Raw genomic sequence first — 18,905 nt, forward strand, 5'->3', positions numbered from 1 at the left:
TCTGTATTTAAGTCCCACTCGGGCCTACTCGAGGGGAATCTGATGTTTATAATATCTAAATCCATGGTTGGTCTCCCATCGACCCCTGGGACTAGTTTCTGGGCTTCAGTAAGGACTCTCTCTCTCTCTCTTCAGTAGTGAAGAGAACCTGTAAAAGCTGATGGCAGTCATCCTAGGTGGGCTGGTGGGTGAAAAGGACTGAATCCAACAAGTCTATAAGTTTACTGGGTTTCTCAGAGAAGGGGGGTTCTGCATTTTCCAATTATATAAGTCACTGGTAGAGAAAGGCCAATGAACTAAGAACTGTTGGCCATCGGGGCCTGGTGGGCTGCTGCCCGCAAAGGTAGGGCCACAGTGCCTGGGGTGTTCTCGGGAGCTCGTCGGTCTTGAGAGCGAGTATGGGGAGGACTAATCAACATGGGTGGGTCCTCTGGGTCAGGTTCCTCTTCCACAGGTAAAGGTTCAGAAGAATTGGGGAGAGGAGTGGGTCCATATGGCGGCAGGTGGGGAAAGGATGGATCTTCTGAAGAGGGGTCTGAAGGGGGAGGACAGGATAAAGAGGTGGGGCTGAAGGAACCGAGGGATTGGGATTCGACCTGAGGGGTGCCTTAGAGGAGCTTGAAGCTTTAGAGGAGGCAGTGGCCACGAGGGTCACCTTTAAAGGTGGAAGAAGGGGAGCCAGCCATTTAGGTCGACATTCCACTAGAGTCTGCCAAGTGGTGATGTAAGGAACCTGGTTGGGGTGCCCAGGATGTCCATATACAAGGTCCTTGACCCTGAAAATGGTGGGGAGGTCAAACATGCCCTCCTCAGGCCACCCGACTTCGAACTTAGGCCATTCGTTCCTGCAAAAGATAGAAAGTTTACCCTTTTTGACAGCAAGACGAAGATTTTTAGCCTGGGTTCGAAAGTCACTGTAGCAAGATATGTAGATAGACAGAGGAGTAGAGGGAGTAGAGTGCAACTGGCCCATGCCAAAGAGAAACAAGAAGACAAGACAGACAAATATGAGTACACATACAGAGAACACAATGTTAGGGTGCCTTTTTCCAAAAAGAAACCAGATGAAAAGGGACGGCCTCTTCCGTAAAAGGGCTCTGTCAGGCTCTCCAAACAGAAACCAGGTGTGGGAGGACGGCCCCTCCCATAAAAGGGCTCCATCAGGGAGCAACCTCCGGTTTCCCGCCAAAAAACAGAAGTGAGCGAGGGACGTCTCCGTGCTCACCAGGGTGCGGGGAAAAATGGTGTGTCCACCTAGTCCCTGGACCGCCAGATCAGGTGTCCACCAATAAATGGCACAAATACAAGGACACATGGCACATAAACAGGCATTCAAACACTGTAGTCACACTCACACTTACCCGCATGCTCCGCACGGTCGCCGGTTATGGGAGCACGACCCGGACGAGCCCCCAAATGTTGGGTCCGTGCAGTCGACCTCCACATAACCAAGAGACGCATGGATGCAAAAGCAAGAGCGTTTATTGGGTAGCCAGCATGCTGGGGTCTTGCACTCACAGGTGGAGACCCCAAAGTACAAGTTCATTCTTTTTTTATACATAGGAATGGGGTCGTGTGTAGAGCGGGCTGTGCGCAGAGCAGAACGGGCCATGCGCAGACAGCCGGGCCGTGCACAGACCGGGCCCAGATATGACCTGACCCTCACCACAACCAACCCACTCACCAACCACCTGGACTGGTTCTCTCCAGGTGGAGCGACACTTCTGACCGCTGGGTGAGCAAGCCGTCCACCTTCCACTGGCCAGGAGCAACTGGCCAGCCCTGGCAACTGTGTTGGCCAAATCCCTGCAACTCCTGCAACCTCCCCCCATGTGACCCATCTTTCACAAAATAAAGTCACCTACAAAATGGAGCAGCATTAGTCAGGACTCTTCACTCATATACTGAATAAAGCTCTTTCTCTCTGTATCTGAATAAAAATTCTCTCTAAATCTCCTGCCTTGTCTGTTCATGAAGTTCATTCTTTGACTCTGCCAGCAAGAACCCGGGCATCAGAGACATATAGTATACTTTTGTCTCACAATTGTTTTCCATAACATTTCCCTGAGGTTCATCCTGTTGCATGTACAGTACTTCATTCTTTTATCGTTGTTGTGTAAGGTTCCACTGTATGACTAATCACAGTTAATGTATATTCTACTCTTGATGAACATTTGGGTAATTTCTAGTTTTTGACTATGATAAAAAATGCTACTATGAACATTCTATTATCAACTTTTTTATGGGGAGGGTTTTTTAAAATAGGGAACATATATGCATGTCTGTTGAGTAGATAACCAGAAGTGGAATTGCTGTGTTATAGAGTATACATATGGTGGATCCTTTCGTGGCTATGTCAAATCTTTGGTAGATATCTCCAAAGTGATTGTGATAATGAGCAATTTCACCATCAGTGTATAAGAGTTCTGATTTTTACACAGCTCCTGAAGTTTGTTTTTTGTTTTCATTTTAGCATTCGGATGGGTATTTGGTGGTATTGCTTTGTGCTTTTAGTTTCCAGTTTTTTTAATAACAATGAGGTTAAACTCTTCATATGTTTATTGACCATTTACATATCCTGTTTGATGTGTCTGTTGACGTCTTCTGCCCATTTTTTTGTTGGGTGCCCATTCTCTGTCTCTCTCCCTTCCTCCCTTCCTCTATTTCTTTGTTTAAATAAATATACTTTTATTTTAGAATGACTTTAGATTTATAGAAAAGTTGCAGATGGTACAGAGAATTCTCATATACTCTTCACCCAGTTTCCCCCAGTGTTAATATCTTACATAACCTCAGTACATTTGTCATAACTAAGAAGTTAATGTTAATACAATATTGTTAGCTAAATTATAGACCTTACTGGGATTCTACTAATGTCCTTTTTCTGATCCAGGAGCCAGTCCAGGGTATCACAGTGTATTTAGTCTTTTGTTTTGTAGGAATCCTTAATGTGTTCTGACTATCCTTTGTCAGATATATGTAGAGTGAATATCTTCTCCTCTGTGGATTGCTGTGTACTCTCGTAGTGGTGTTTTTGAGGAGCAAAAGTTCAACATTTTAATGTAGTCCAAATTATCATTTTTTGTGTGTAGGGAGAATTTTGTGTGTGTGTGCCATATTAAGAAAAATTTTTGCCCTTTGCAGGGTCATAAAGATGTTCTCCTGTGTTTTCCCATAAAACCTTTATTGCTTTGCTTTTTACATTTAAATCTGCAACCCACTTGTAACTGATGTTTGTATATGGCATGATGTAAGGAATTCACATACATTTTTTCCATAACAAGGAATTTTTACTTTGACTTGTAAGCTTATAGAATATGCTTTTAGAAAATATTTTGAAGAGGGGCATTATGTCAGATTTTGAGGAACTGACATTTTTGTATATCTACATGTATTAGTCACTGTGTTCTCACTGAAGTGTTGTACACCATCCATCTGACCAACCGATAAGCTAAGGCAGAGGGAGAATATGATCTTAACAACAAATGAAAGCCAGAGCCAGTGTTTGAGCTAAGATCTAATTCCCAAATGCTATTCTTTTTCTGCAAAGAAGAGAAAAAGTCAAGTTGGGTGTGAGGGATAATGGATCAGACAGTACATCTGTGATCTGGTTATATTGTGTATCATTTCATTCTAACTATTAAAATACAATATATTTTGTAAAATAAATAATTTCTTTTTTCCTTTTTCTTTTTTATGTGGTTAACAGTAACCTATGGGGGGGGGGGGTTATGTTGAGTAAATCAGTTTAATCCATTTAATTGAGTGCTAGTGGCTGTTCAAAGTCAGTTTTGAAGACTGTTTAAAGTGATAGAAATTAATGATGAAATATTAAAGGGGGAAAAAAGCAAGTACATAACTGTGTGCAAAAGTATCCCTTTAAAAAATATCATAGAAAATTTGTAAGGAATATACTAACATTTTAATAGTGGCTATTTTTGGGTACTAGAATTGTAACTATTTATCTTCTTCATTGTATTCTTTAATTTTTGTTCCTGGAAATGTTACTTAAAAAAAAAGATAATTGTAGATTCATACGAAACTATAAGAAATAATAGAGATGCTCTGTGTGCTTAGTTTTCCTCAATGGAAACATCTTGCAAAACTATAGTTCACTATCACAATCAGGACAGTGACATCAATACAGTCAAGATGCAGAACATTTCCATAACCACAGGATATTTCAGGTTGTCCCTTAGAGCTGTGCCTTTCTGCCCCCATCTTCTAACTCCTTACAACCAGTAATCTGTTCTCCATTTCTGTAATTTTGTCACTGCAAGAATGTTTCATAGATGGAATCATACAGTATGTAACCTTTTGGGATTGGCTTCTTTCACTTCATATAATTCTCTGAAAATTGTTGTTGCAGGCACCAATAAATTGTTAATTTTTATTGCTGAGTAGTAAGTTTTCTGTGATATGGATGTATGACAGTTTGTTTAGCTATTCACCTATTGAAGGGTATCTGAGGTTGTTTCTAGTTTGGCAGTATTACAAATAAAGCTGCTATAAATATTAGTGTACAAATTTTTGCATGAACATAAGCCTTCATACTCTGGAATAAATGCCCAGAAATACATATAGTAGTTGTGTGTTTTGTTTTTAAAGAAACTGTCAAATTGTTTTTCAGAGTGTCTGTGTCACTTTACATTCCCACCAATACTGTGTAAGTGATCCAGTTTCTCCACATTCTTGCTAGCTTTGAGTGTTGTCACTAATTTTTGTCTTAGCTATTCTGATAGGTGTGTAGTGGTATCTCACTAATGATATTAGTGGCATAATGACATTGAGTATATTTTAACTGTTTCTTTGCCACCTGTATATCTTCAGTAAAATGTCTTTTCATGTCTTTTACTTATGTTCTAACAAAATATTAGGGAATAGAATCTCTGTTCATGAGAGATATTGGTCTATAGTTTTTTATTCCTTCTCTTTCTTTTTTAAAAATTGTCTTTGTCTGGTTTTGGTACCAGGGTAAGACGATCTTCATAAAATAGGGTGGGAAATGTTCTCTCCACTTCTGTGTTCTGGATGAGAAATGTAGAATCAGTGCTAATTTTTTAAAATGTTTGGTAGAATTCTCCAGTGGGACCATCTGGGATCTGATATTTTAGACAATTTAAAAATTCTGAATTTAATTTCCTTAATACTTAGAATATCCATGTTATCTATTTCATATTAGCTAAATTATGGTAGTTTGTTTTTTTTGAGGAATTGGTCTATTTTGTCTAAACTTTCAAATTTATGCCAATGGAATTACTCATAGTACCACTTTTTGATATCTGCAAGGATCTGTAGAAATATCCTGTTTCATTCCTGATATTAATAATGTGTTTCTTTCCTTTATTTTTTGTCAGTCTTGCTAGAAGTTTATCAGCTTCATTAATCTTTTCAAAGAACCAGCTCTTTGTTTCACTGACTTTTCTCTACTGTTTTTCTTTGTTAAATTTTATTTGTTTTCTTTATTAATTCCCTTTTCCTGGTTGCTTTGGGTTTAATTTGTTCTTCTTTTTCTAACTTCTTCTACAGGGACCTTAAATTACTGAGTTGAGATCTTCTTCTCTAATGTGTATATTTAGTGCCATGAATTTCCCTCTTAGAACTGCTTTAGTTGTGTCCCACAAAGTTTAACATTTCATTTTTTCATTTTCACTCAGTTCAATGATGTTTAAAATTTCTCTTGAGACTTATTTTTTGACTCAAGGATTACTTAGAAACCTGTTTTTAGTTTCCTAGTGTTTGGAAATTTTCCAGTTATTTTTTTGTTATTCTTGTTTGATTCCATTGTGGTCAGATAACAGACTCCATATAATTTTAGTTCTTTCAAGTTTGTTGGTTTGTTTTATGGTTCAGATTATGATCTACCTTAATATGTGTTCTGTAGGTACATGAAAAGAATGTGTATTCTGCTGTTGTTGACTGGGATGTTCTATAAATGTTCTTTAAGTCTTGTTGGTTGGGGATGTTGTTGAATTCCTATATATCCTTGCTGACTTTTTGTCTGGTTCTATCAGTTGAGAGATGGGTATCCAATCTCTAACTATTTGTGGATTTTTGTATTTCTCTTTTCAGTTCTATTAGTTTTTGCTTCACATAGTTTGTAGGCTTGTTGTTTGGTAGATATATATTTGGTCTTGCTATATTATTCCTTGTGGACTGACCCTTTTACATTACATAATGTCCCTCTGTCTCTGGTAATTCCCTTTGCTCTGAAGTCTACTTTATATATTAATATAGCCACTCTTGCTTTCCTTAGATTAATGTTGATAATACACCTTTCCCCATCCTTTTACTTTCAGCCTGCTTATATTTTTATATTTGAAGTATTTATCTTGTAGATAGCATATATAGAGCCGTTTAAAAAATCTATTATGCCAATCTCTTTTTTAATTGGTATATTTAGACCACTTACATTTACTGTTATTATTAGTATGGTAAGTCTTCCCTTTAATTTTTTGTTTTTTGTTTGTTTTTTCCATGCCTTTCTGTGGGTTATGTGACAACTTCTTAGAGTTCCATCGATCGTGTATTGTTTCTGAGTGTTACCTGTTTGTACAGACTTTTTAGTGATTGCTCTAGGTATTATCTTATATATACACAATTTATCAGTCTACTGATGTCACTTTACCAGTTTGAGTGAAGTGTAGAAACTTTACCTTCCTTTATATCCATTTATTTATACTATAAGTAATTTAAATACTTCCTCTGTGTACATTTAGAACTACATCAGAGAGTGCCATTATTTTAGCTTGAACCATCAAACATAATTTAGAAAAACCAAGAGGAGAGGGAAAGCCTTTTGTATTTAGCCATATATTTGTTATCTGTGTTGTTTCTGTCTTCTGATGTTTCTGTTAATTGCTTCCTTTCTGTCTAAAGACCTTTTAAAGCCATTCTTTCAGTGTAGGTTCTACTGGTAAGAAATTCTCTTAATTTTCCTTTACCTGAGAATGTCTTCATTTCCCCCTCATTCCTGAAGGATATTTTCCCTGGATATAGAATTCTTGATTGAGATGTTTTTTTCCCAGCACTTGAAAATAGTGTGGTATTTCCTTCTGGCCTTCATGTTTCTGATGAAAACTCTGTTATTCAAGTTGTTTTCCCCCTGTAGGTAAGGTATGATTTTTGTCTGGCTGCTTTCAAGATTTTCTTTGTCTTTACTTATTAGAACTTTAATTATGATGTGTCTTGACATTATTTGGGGTTTATCCTGTTTGGGATTTGCTCAGCTTCTTGAATCTGTAGGTTTAATGTCTTTTGCCAAATTTGGGAAGTTTTAAGCCATTATTTGGTAACTTTTTTAACTTGCCCACTTTCTTTTCTCTTTTTGGAATTCTGATAACATGAATGGATGAGATGACCTCTCAAGGCCCTAATCCAGCATAGTTGTCTCTTCTTCCAGTTAGAATGCCTGGGTTCATGGAATAAACCAGACTTGATGATTTTCATTGGCTAATAACTCCTTTATTTTGGCTGAGGGATGGCCCAGCTTTCCCCATTTGCCTCCAGGTATGGGAGATGGTGCTTTAATCAAAGTACATGCCTGTGTCCTGGGGAAAAAGAGTTGGCAGCCACACTGACTATTTTGAAATCGTTTTCTCTTCTTTCTTTTGTAATGTTCCCTCAGTCTAGTTGTCTTGAAACACTGTATACAGTCAGAAAATACTGTGTTAAAGGCATGGCAGACAGCAGCCCACAAGGAATTAACCATTAGGAGGGGTGATTCCTCTTTGAACACAAATAACTGAGGAGGCCCTGTGATGCTGAGGGAGCTCAGGGAAGAGAGAAAGTATTTCCCACAGGATGTAGGGAAGCGTCATGGAATGTGTGGCATTTGAATCTGAACTCTTGGGGGACTTGCAGGTGCTCTGGATGAAAGTGGGTATTTTTAAAAGTACATTTAAAGCAAAGGAAATGATGTAAGTTAAATACAGTGAAGTGGGAAAGCCTAGGATGTACTGGATGTTCGTGGGGGTAAAGGAGCAATGAGGAGCAGTAACAGGGGAGGTGAATTGGCCCAGACTGTGGAGGGCCCAAAATGACACATTAAGGATCTGGCTTTTATTTAGTAGGAATTAATAGTTTTTATAAAACCATCTATATTGCCAGGATTGGGAAGGGTTAAAGGCCACATGGGAGTGTCTTTTGTCTTTCCTAAATTTGGGTTCATTCCAAGAAGTGTAAGGAGACTAATATTTGAGTACTTCCCTCTTAAGTGGCAAAGAACAATCTCCGTACATTTTCAGTTAATGTTCAACAAAAAACCCTCAGTTGGATGGTAGTAGTCACATTTTACAGTGAGAACACTAAGACTTAATTATCTCCACAGAAGCTGATTTCTTTTCTACCAAATTGCTCTTTCTTGTGTAGGAAGGACTATTGTCTGCCCAGAGATGCCTCTTCCAACTCCCTAGGCAGAATCCATCCTTTCTTCCTCCTTTCCTTCCAGTAGACATTTGGAACTTAGGAGAGTTCGTTAAAACCTGCTAAGAGTCAGGTGGCATTTATACTTCTGGACTGCAAGGCAGGGGATGACCAAATGACCTCATGGTCACTTTCAACCTTGAGTAACTCAGTACCCATCTTCCCTTTGTTGCCTGCGAGAGGCATATACTTCCCTTTTATGCCACCACAGTAATGAAGCTGCAGGGAGCCTTAGAGAAACTTAGTCCAACCTCTTATTTTTCTAGGGAGACCAGAGGCCCATAATGGTTAAGCCTGCTGTCCACGTCTACACAAAACACAGGTAATTGGCAGGGTTTGGTCCAATTGGGCCTTGGAGTCTCTCAATGTTATCTCCCCAAATCTCCAGCACCCTACTTTACCTTTTTACCACATATTTTTCCCCTCAGGTTTTCTATTTTCCCTCATGATATGTTTTTAAATTGAAGTATCATTAATATACGATCTTATGTTGGTTTCACATGTATATCACAGTAGCTCAGCAAGGCCCTGTGATCAACTTATATTGTGATTGTGAATTATTGTGCCGCTTTATCCCCCTTACCCCTCCCCCACCCCCCATCACCTGCTCCAAACCCTCCCCCTTGGTAACTACTAGTCACTTCTCAGTGTCTGTGAGTCTTTGGTTGTTTTGTTCCTTCTGTTTGGTTTGTTTTTAGATTCCACAAATAAGTGAAAAAATATGGTTTTTGTCTATCCCCACCTGGCTTATTCCACTGAGCATAATACCCTCTAGATACTTCCATGTTATTGCAAATGGCAGTATTTTTCTTTTCTTTTTTTTTTTTTTTTTGGTCTTAATAGGGCACAGTCAGCTGATGTTTTTATTTAACTACATTTAACTTTAAATGATGAGGCAGAGAAATTCAAATAAAACTATACAGGATGCCGGATGAGAAAAAACCATTAATTAGAGGGAGGGAGAGCATTTCTTTTCCTTTCCTCTCCTCTCCTCTCCTCTCCTTTCTCCTCTCCTCTCTCCTCCTTTCTCCTCTCCTCTCCTCTCCTTTCTCCTCTCCTCTCTCCTCCTTTCTCCTCTCCTCTCCTCTCCTCTCTCCTGTCCTCTCTCCTCTCCTCTCTCCTCCTTTCTCCTCTCCTTTCTCCTCTCCTTTCCCTTTCCCTTTCCCTTTCCCTCCCCTCCCCTCCCCTCCCCTCCCTTCCCTTCCCTTCCCTCTTTTTTCTTTTCTATTGGTATTTCTATTTTGAGCTCTTTGAGGAACCTCCATATTGCTTTCCATAGTGGATGAACTAATTTACATTCTCACCAGCAGTACAGGAGGGTTCCCCTTTCTCCACAACATTGCCAACATTTGTTGTTGTCTTTTTTTTTTTTTTTTTTTGAGAGGGCATCTCTCATATTTATTGATCAAATGGTTGTTAACAACAATAAAATTCAGTATAGGGGGGTCAACGCTCAATGTACAATCATTAATCCATCTCAAGCCTAATTCTCGTCAGTCTCCAATCTTCTGAAGCATAAAGAACAAGTTCTTACATGGTGAACGAATTCTTACATAGTGAATAAATTCTTACATGGTGAACAGTACAAGGGCAGTCATCACAGAAACTTTCGGTTTTGATCATGCGATATGACCTATAAACAATCAGGTCAAATATGAATATTCGTTTGATTTTTGTACTTGATCTATATGTTGATCCCTCATTTCTCCTACTATTATTATTATTTTTATTTTTAATAAAATGCTGAAGTGGTAGGTAGATGCAAGATAAAGGTAGAAAACATAGTTTAGTGCTGTAAGAAGGCAAATGTAGATGATCAGATGATCAGGTGTGTGCCTATGGACTAAGTATTAATCCAGGCTAGACAAGGGCATCAAGACATCCACGGATGCAAAAGATTTCTCTCAAAGCAGGGGGGGTGAGGTTCTGAGCCTCACCTCTGTTGATCCCCAAATTCTCACCTGATGGCCCCCCTGCGACTGTGCCTGTCTTAGGTTGTTCCTCCCTTGAGGAATCTTACCCGTCTCTGGCTAACCAGTCATCTTCCGGGGCCATACAGGGAAATGTAAAGTTGGTAAGTGAGAGAGAAGCCATATTGTTTGCAAAGGTTAGCTTTTTACTTCTTTGCAGATTTATGCCCTGTGGCTTCTATGCCCAGCACTTGTCTGGAGGTATCTTTACCACCTGGAGGAATTATGATACTCGGTAAATTCGATATGAGGCACGAATTCTATTTAAGGGTTGTAATTAGGAAGGAAGAAGAAAAGCTATAGATGTAGCATACGAAGGAAACTTGGGAGGATTGATTATTTCTTTGACATATCTTCTTGTATAGTACCTTAAGTATGTATAGGTTTTAAACTACTAACTAATTTGCACACATATATTAACATAATAGGAATACGGTGACATAAACAAAGCAAATCTATAATTACCATCCATCTCCAGTGAAGCCAAGAAAACCATTTAGGCACCCTAGGCATTTGTGAAAATTTATCTATGATATGATGGATATTGTCCAACTGTACTTGAACCATCAGACAAATTAAAGCAGCCCATTTCTGGGATCTGTTCACATCCCATATGTTCTTTTAACCATAGATAGTCTATAGTCATGAGATTTTGGAGTGCTACAACTTGCACCCCTCCCAACTCCTGGTTGAGTTCCAACAGTACAGATCCGGTCAAATTCGTTGTCTCACTGTATGCACATGCCAGCCTAGACATCTCCCTCCTCATTCTTATGGCAAGTCCAGGAGATGGTGGGCTGGATGCAGCCACAACCGCAGCATCGTCCGAATCCCTGTGGAGGCTTTTTGATGATCATCCCCTGGCACAAGTCCTCCAGAGAGTGCTGATGCCGGAAGCTCCTCCTCATATCGTATCTTAGTTCATTTTCTGGGTATCCAAGCTAGGCCTTGATCTCCTGCATAGAAACAAACAGACCCTTTGCCCACACTTTGACATGCCCTCTATACCACTGTGCAGAACTCATTGGAGGTCAGCACACAGTAACTGCTTTTTTTTTTTTTTTTTTTAAATTAAGAGAAAGGAATATTATCAGAAAAGAGTACCTCCATAGCTGATCATCTGACACCCTTTAAGTGATCAACATTAAGGATATTTAAAGCATGCGTTGATCTTTGATTTACCAATAGTTTTATCCTGTTAAGGAGTAATCCCCCTTTTCCTTCTTTCTTTCTTTCTTTTTTTTTTTTTTTTTTTTTTTAATCTACACTTACATGAAGAATACTATGTTTACTATGCTCTCCCCTATATCAGGTCCCCCCTAACAACCACATTACGGTTACTGTCCATCAGCTTAGCAAAATATTGTAGAGTCACTACTTGTCCTCTCTGTGTTGTGCAGCCCACCCTCCCCTTGCTCCCTCCCCCCCATGCATGCTAATCTTAATAACCCCCTTTTTCTTCCCCCCCCTTATCCCTCCCTGCCCACCCATCCTCCCCAGTTCCTTTCCCTTTGGTACCTGTTAGTCCATTTTTGGGTGCTGTAATTCCACTGCTGTTTTGTTCCTTCAGTTTTTCCTTTGTTCCTATACTCCTCAGATGAGTGACATCATTTGGTATTTCTCTTTCTCCGCTTGGCTTATTTCACTGAGCATAATACTCTCCAGCTCCATCCATGTTGCTGCAAATGGTTGGATTTTTCCACTTCTTATGGCTGAGTAGTATTCCATTGTGTATATGTACCACATCTTCTTTATCCATTCATCTACCGATGGACATTTAGGTTGCTTCCAATTCTTGGCTATTGTAAATAGTGCTGCGATAAACATAGGGGTGCATCTGTCTTTCTCAAACTTGATTGCTGCGTTCTTAGGGTAAATTCCTAGGAGTGGGATTCCTGGGTCAAAAGGTAGGTCTGTTTTGAGCATTTTGATGAACCTCCAAACTGCTTTCCACAATGGTTGAACTAATTTACATTCCCACCAGCAGTGTAGGAGGGTTCCCCTTTCTCCACAGCCTCGCCAACATTTGTTGTTGTTTGTCTTTTGGATGGCAGCTATCCTTACTGGTGTGAGGTGATACCTCATTGTAGTTTTAATTTGCATTTCTCTGATAATTAGCGATGTGGAGCATCTTTTCATGTGTCTCTTGGCCATCTGTATTTCTTTTTTGGAGAACTGTCTGTTCAGTTCCTCTGCCCATTTTTTAACTGGGTTATTTGTTTTTTGTTTGTTGAGGCGTGTGAGCTCTTTATATATTCTGGACGTCAAGCCTTTATCGAATCTGTCATTTTCAAATATATTCTCCCATACTGTAGGGTTCCTTTTTGTTCTATTGATGGTGTCTTTCGCTGTACAGAAGCTTTTCAGCTTAATGTAGTCCCACTTGCTCATTTTTGCTGTTGTTTTCCTTGCCCGGGGAGATATGTTCAAGAAGAGATCACTCATGTTTATGTCTAAGAGGTTTTTGCCTATGTTTTTTTCCAAGAGTTTAATGGTTTCATGCCTTACATTCAGGTCTTTGATCCATTTTGAGTTTACCTTTGTATATGGGGTTAGACTATGGTCCAGTTTCATTCTCCTACATGTAGCTGTCCAGTTTTGCCAGCACCATCTGTTGAAGAGACTGTCATTTTGCCATTGTATGTCCATGGCTCCTTTATCAAATATTAATTGACCATATATGTTTGGGTTAATTTCTGGGGTCTCTAATCTGTTCCACTGGTCTGTGGCTCTGTTCTTGTGCCAGTACCAAATTGTCTTGATTACTATGGCTTTGTAGTAGAGCTTGAAGTTGGGGAGTGAGATCCCCCCTACTTTATTCTTCTTTTTCAGGATTGCTTTGGCTATTCGGGGTCTTTGGTGTTTCCATATGAATTTTTGAATTATTTGTTCCAATTCATTGAAGAATGTTGCTGGTAATTTGAGAGGGATTGCATCAAATCTGTATATTGCTTTGGGCAGGATGGCCATTTTGACGATATTAATTCTTCCTAGCCATGAGCATGGGATGAGTTTCCATTTATTAGTGTCCCCTTTAATTTCTCTTAAGAGTGACTTGTAGTTTTCAGAGTATAAGTCTTTCACTTCCTTGGTTAGGTTTATTCCTAGGTATTTTATTCTTTTTGATGCAATGGTGAATGGAATTGTTTTCCTGATTTCTCTTTCTATTGATTCGTTGTTAGTGTATAGGAAAGCTACAGATTTCTGTGTGTTGATTGTGTATCCTGCAACTTTGCTGTATTCCGATATCAGTTCTAGTAGTTTTGGAGTGGAGTCTTTAGGGTTTTTTATGTACAGTATCATATCATCTGCAAATAGTGACAGTTTAACTTCTTCTTTACCAATCTGGATTCCTTGTATTTCTTTGTTTTGTCTGATTGCCGTGGCTAGGACCTCCAGTACTATGTTAAATAACAGTGGGGAGAGTGGGCATCCCTGTCTGGTTCCCGATCTCAGTGGAAATGCTTTCAGCTTCTCGCTGTTCAGTATAATGCTGGCTGTGGGTTTATCATATATGGCCTTTATTATGTTGAGGTACTTGCCCTCTATTCCCATTTTGCTGAGAGTTTTTATCATGAATGGATGTTGAATTTTGTCAAATGCTTTTTCAGCATCTATGGAGATGATCATGTGGTTTTTGTCTTTCTTTTTGTTGATGTGGTGGATGATGTTGATGGATTTTCGAATGTTGTACCATCCTTGCATCCCTGGGATGAACCCCACTTGGTCATGGTGTATGATCCTTTTGATATACTGTTGAATTCTGTTTGCTAATATTTTATTGAGTATTTTTGCATCTACATTCATCAGGGATATTGGTCTGTAATTTTCTTTTTTGGTGGGGTCTTTTCCTGGTTTTGGTATTAGGGTGATGTTGGCTTCATAGAATGAGTTTGGGAGTATTCCCTCTTCTTCTATTTTGTGGAACACTTTAAGGAGAATGGGTATTATGTCTTCTCTGTGTGTCTGATAAAATTCCGAGGTAAATCCGTCCGACCCAGGGGTTTTGTTCTTGGGTAGTTTTTTGATTACTGTTTCAATTTCTTTGCTTGTAATTGGTTTGTTTAACTTTTGTGTTTCTTCCTTGGTCAGTCTTGGGAGGTTGTATTTTTCTAGGAAGTTGTCCATTTCTTCTAGGTTTTCCAGCTTGTTGGCATATAGGTTTTCATAGTAGTCTTTAATAATTCTTTGTATTTCTGTGGAGTCTGTCGTGATTTTTCCATTCTCATTTCTGATTATGTTGATTTGTGTTGACTCTCTTTTTCTCTTAATAAGTTGGGCTAGAGGCTTATCTATTTTGTTTATTTTCTCAAAGAACCAGCTCTTGGTTTCGTTGATTTTTGCTATTGTTTTATTCTTCTCAATTTTGTTTATTTCTTCTCTGATCTTTATTATGTCCCTCCTTCTGCTGACTTTAGGCCTCATTTGTTCTTCTTTTTCCAGTTTTAATAATTGTGATGTTAGACTATTCATTTGGGATTGTTCTTCCTTCTTCAAGTGTGCCTGGATTGCTATATACTTTCCTCTTAAGACTGCTTTCGCTGCATCCCACAGAAGTTGGGGCTTAGTGTTGTTGTTGTCATTTGTTTCTATATATTCCTTGATCTCTATTTTGATTTGTTCATTGATCCATTGATTATTTAGTAGCATGTTGTTAAGCCTCCATGTGTTTGTGAGCCTTTTTGTTTTCTTTGTAGAATTTATTTCTACTTTCATACCTTTGTGGTCTGAAAAATTGGTTGGTAGAATTTCAGTATTGTGGAATTTACTGAGGCTCTTTTTGTGAGCTAGTATGTGGTCTATTCTGGAGAATGTTCCATGTGCACTTGAGAAGAATGTATATCCTGTTGCTTTTGGATGTAAAGTTCTATAGATGTCTATTAGGTCCATCTGTTCTAGTGTGTTGTTCAGTGCCTGTGTGTCTTTACTTATTTTCTGCCCGGTGGATCTATCCTTTGGGGTGAGTGGTGTGTTGAAGTCTCCTAAAATGAATGCATTGCAGTCTATTTCCCTCTTTAGTTCTGTTAGTATTTGCTTCACATATGCTGGTGCTCCTGTATTGGGTGCATATATATTTAGAATGGTTATATCCTCTTGTTGGACTGAGCCCTTTATCATTATGTAGTGGCCTTCTTTATCTCTTGTTACTTTCTTTGTTTTGAAGTCTATTTTGTCTGATATTAGTACTGCAACCCCTGCTTTCTTCTCACTGTTGGTTGCCTGAAATATGTTTTTCCATCCCTTGACTTTTAGTCTATGCTTATCTTTGGGTTTAAGGTGAGTTTCTTGTAAGCAGCATATAGATGGGTCTTGCTTTTTTATCCATTCTATTACTCTATGTCTTTTGATTGGTGCATTAAGTCCATTTACATTTAGGGTGACTATTGAAAGATATGTACTTATTGCAATTGCAGGCTTTAGATTCGTGGTTACCAAAGGTTCAAGGTTAGCTTCTTTAGTATCTTACTGCCTAACTTAGCTCGCTTATTGAGCTGTTATATACACTGTCTGGAGATTCTTTTCTTCTCTCCCTTCTTATTCCTCCTCCTCCATTCTTCATATGTTGTGTATTTTGTTCTGTGCTCTTTTTAGGGGTGCTCCCATCTAGAGCAGTCCCTGTAGGATGCCCTGTAGAGGTGGTTTGTGGGAAGCAAATTCCCTCAGCTTTTGCTTGTCTGGGAATTGTTTGATCCCACCATCATATTTAAATGATAGTCGTGCTGGATACAGTATCCTTGGTTCAAGGCCCTTCTGTTTCATTGCATTAAGTATATCATGCCATTCTCTTCTGGCCTGTAGGGTTTCTGTTGAGAAGTCTGATGTTAGCCTGATTGGTTTTCCTTTATAGGTGACCTTTTTCTCTCTAGCTGCCTTTAAAACTCTTTCCTTGTCCTTGATCCTTGCCATTTTAATTATTATGTGTCTTGGTGTTGTCCTCCTTGGATCCTTTCTGTTGGGGGTTCTGTATAATTCCATGGTCTGTTCGATTATTTCCTCCCCCATTTTGGGGAAGTTTTGAGCAATTATTTCTTCAAAGACACTTTCTATCCCTTTTCCTCTTTCTTCCTCTTCTGGTATCCCTATAATACGAATGTTTTTCCTTTTGTATTGGTCACATATTTCTCTTAGTGTTGTTTCATTCCTGGAGATCCTTTTATCTCTCTCTATGTCAGCTTCTATACATTCCTGTTCTCTGGCTTCTATTCCTTCAATGGCCTCTTGCATCTTATCCATTCTGCTTATAAATCCTTCCAGGGATTGTTTCACTTCTGTGATCTCTTTCCTGACATCTATGATCTCCTTCCGGACTTCATCCCACTTCTCTTGCATTTTTCTCTGCATCTCATCCCACTGCTCTTGCATTTTTCTCTGCATCTCATCCCATTGCTCTTGCATTTTTTTCTGCATCTCTGTCAGCATGTTCATGATTTTTATTTTGAATTCTTTTTCAGGAGGACTAGTTAGGTCTGTCTCCTTCTCAGGTGTTGTCTCTGTGATCTTTGTCTGCCTGTAGTTTTGCCTTTTCATGGTGATAGAGATAGTTTGCAGAGCTGGTACAAGTGACCGCTGGAAGAGCTTCCCTTCTTGTTGGTTTGTAGCCTTTTCCTGGGAGAATAGCGACCTCTAGTTGCTTGTGCTGGGCAGCTGTGCGCAGACAGGGCTTCTGCTTCCTGCCCAGTTGCTTTGGGGTTTATCTCCGCTGTTGCTGTGGGCTTGGCCTGGCTGAGGCTGTTCCTCCAAAATGGTGGAGCCCCGTTGGAGGGGGAGCGGCCAGGAGGCTATTTATCTCCGTAAGGGGCCTCTGTGCTCCCTGCTGCCCAGGGGGTTAGAGTGCCCAGAGATCCCCAGATTCCCTGCCTCTGGTCTAAGTGACCTGTTCTGCCCCTTTAAGACTTCCAAAAAGCACTCTCCAAACCAAAACAACAACAGCAACAATGAGAGAGGGAACAGAAAGAATGGAAAAAAAAAAAAAAAAGGAAAAAACAAGCGATTTTTTTTTTTTTTTTTTTTTTTTTGTCCTCAGGTGCCGGTCCCAGGCACCCGCTCACTGGTCCTGCTGCCCTGTCTCCCTAGCACCAGGGTCCCTGTCCTTTCAAGGCTTCCAAAAAGCACCCACCCACCGGTCCCGCAGGGAAGGAACGCTCGATATTCTTTGTCCTCAGGCACTGGTCCCAGGCACCCGCTCACCAGTCCCGCCGCCCTGCCTCCCTAGCACCGGGGTCCCTGTCCCTTCAAGGCTTCCAAAAAGCACTCGCCAAAAAGAGAGAAAAAAAGGGGGAAAAACGCGCGATTTCTTCCGTCCTCAGGTGCCGGTCTCAGGCACCCACCCACCGGTCCCACAGGGAAAAACGCGGGATATTCTTTGTCCTCAGGTGCCGGTCCCAGGCACCCGCTCACCAGTCCCGCCGCCCTGCCTCCCTAGCACCGGGGTCCCTGTCCCTTTTAGGCTTCCAAAAAGCACTCGCAGAAAAGAGAAAAAAAAAAGGGGAAAAACGCGCGATTTCCTCTGTCCTCAAGTGCCGGTCTCAGGCACCCGCCCACCGGTCCCGCAGGGAAAAACGTGGGATATTCTTTGTCCTCAGGCGCCGGTCCCAGGCACCCGCTCACCAGTCCCGCCACCCTGCCTCCCTAGCACTGGGGTCCCTGTCCCTTCAAGGCTTCCAAAAAGCGCTCGCCAAAAAGAGAAAAAAAAAAGGGGAAAAACGCGCGACCTCCTCCGTCCTCAGGCACCGGTCTCAGGCACCGGCCCGCCGGTCCCGCAGGGAGAAACGCGGGGTGTTCTTTGTCCTCCAGCGCCGTTCCCAGGCACCTGCTCTCCGGTCCCGCCACCCTACCTCCCCAGCAACGGGGGCCCATCCCTCTAAGGCTTCCAAAAAGCGCTCGCCAAAAAAAAAAAAAAAAAAAAACCGCTCCGGTTTCTCTCCACCCGCCGGGAGCCGGGGGGAGGGGCGTTCGGGTCCCGCCGGGCAGGGGCTTGTATCTTACCCCCTTTGCAAGGCGCTGGTTCCTTGCAGGTGTGGATGTGGTCTGGATGTTGTCCTGTGTCCTGTGGTCTCTATTTTAGGAAGATTTTTCTTTGTTATATTTTCATAGCTCTATGTGTTTTTGGGAGGGGATTTCCACTGCTCTACTCACACCGCCATCCTGGCTCCGCCTCTGTTGTTGTCTTTTGAATTTACTTTTGTGTATGGAGTTAGACAGTAATCCAGTTTCATTCTCTTACATGTAGCTGTCCAGTTTTGCCAGCACCAACTGTTGAAGAGACTGTCATTTCCCCATTGTATGTCCATGACTCCTTTATTGTATATTAATTGACCATATATATTTGGGTTAATGTCTGGAGTCTCTATTCTGTTCCACTGGTCTGTGGCTCTGTTCTTGTGCCAGTACCAAATTGTCTTGATTACTGTGGCTTTGTAGTAGAGCTTGAAGTTGGGGAGCGAGATCCCCCCCCAACTTTATTCTTCCTTCTCAGGGTTGCTTTGGCTATTCGGGGTCTTTGGCGGTTCC

The 18,905-nt window shown here is 40.6% G+C and overlaps 1 protein-coding gene across 5 annotated transcripts in view; it reads left to right on the forward strand.

Moving 5' to 3' along the window:
- The window catches only part of LOC108394941 (sorting nexin 27), a 167,784-nt gene that overhangs the window by 13,189 nt on the left and 135,690 nt on the right, over nucleotides 1-18,905 (forward strand). Inside the window, exon 2 of one of the 5 annotated variants that reach the window (XM_073234635.1) lies at nucleotides 1,564-1,735. The exons of the other annotated variants lie outside the window; for them this stretch is intronic. The gene's annotated coding sequence lies outside the window, so the exon portion shown is untranslated. The remainder of the gene's footprint in view (nucleotides 1-1,563; nucleotides 1,736-18,905) is intronic. 5 annotated transcript variants of the gene reach the window in all.

This window comes from Manis javanica, chromosome 4 (assembly GCF_040802235.1).
Source record: "Manis javanica isolate MJ-LG chromosome 4, MJ_LKY, whole genome shotgun sequence".
In the NCBI taxonomy this organism is placed as follows: Eukaryota; Metazoa; Chordata; class Mammalia; order Pholidota; family Manidae; genus Manis; species Manis javanica.